The sequence below is a fragment of the Triticum urartu genome, chromosome 4, assembly GCF_003073215.2.
Source record: "Triticum urartu cultivar G1812 chromosome 4, Tu2.1, whole genome shotgun sequence".
NCBI lineage: Eukaryota > Viridiplantae > Streptophyta > Magnoliopsida > Poales > Poaceae > Triticum > Triticum urartu.
The window spans coordinates 553,642,515-553,643,598 of record NC_053025.1 but is presented as its reverse complement, the minus strand read 5'-3'; positions in this window follow the sequence as shown (position 1 = coordinate 553,643,598).

Sequence of the window (1,084 nt, the reverse complement as noted above, 5' to 3'; positions counted from 1 at the left end):
CATTCACTAGTGCCGGCCAAAACTGTGCACATGAGCATCTCTACCCATGATGGACACTAGCGCATGGTTAGGATCGAGAAGCCTAGCAGCACATGATGTCAGCTCGATTGGTTGGGGGTGCATGACATGGGTCCAGATGAAACGCATGGCATCGCATGGATCCACATTCCCCTGCCCAATACCAGACAGCGGGCATATACCAGACGAATCCAAGCGGTCGCTGACGAAGCTTGGAAACCATGTGTTATGTGCATGCTGAATTTCAATATTTAGGAATTATTAACATACGAAAACAATAATTCAAGCGTCTATGTAAAGGTGTACAACATAATTTTCAATAAAAAAATGAAACATCACACATGCACATGCAACTTGCCAACAAGTGCACTTGTAGTACAAAAAGACAACATGTGCACGTATCCCACCATGCCTTCTACAATTTTTGTTCCATGTTTTTTCGCCACATATCTTTGGAAGGAAAAACAAAAGAATGTGATTTCCCCATAAAAAACCGTGATGGCGAGATGGTTGCAACCAACCAAGATAGATAGTGCGTGGAAGTTGTCCCCCGTGGGGAGATTGGAACGACCACTCCTAGATTATAGGGCGAGGCCACCATGAACGTGATCGTGAGAGGGTGAAGAAGGATTCGTTTTTTCAAGGGAAAGGAAGTAATTTTGTGGGTTTACAAAAAGGAATGCACCCCTTTTTAAGGGACAACAAATGCACGTTATAATGTTTAATTAATGAAATTATAATTTAACAAAAACCTTGCTATTTTCAAGCAATTTAAAAACAACTTACTTGTTTTGGCAAAAAAATGTTGATAATGCGATAGTCCATTTTTTGGACACTTACGTGTAGTGGTGCATGTTGTGGAAATCGGGGTGGAAGTCTTGTGCTAAGCTATTTTGCGGGGTGCGGCATATGAGTCTACACGGGGAATGGTTGGCTTGGGGGCCGGCGTAAGTGATGTGGGTCTAGTGTCTAAGTGGTGCACCACGTGGGTCTAGACGGCGGGGGTGCATGGTTTGGATCTAGCTACCTTGAGGTAACATGTCTGGTTTGCGCAATGAATGCGGGC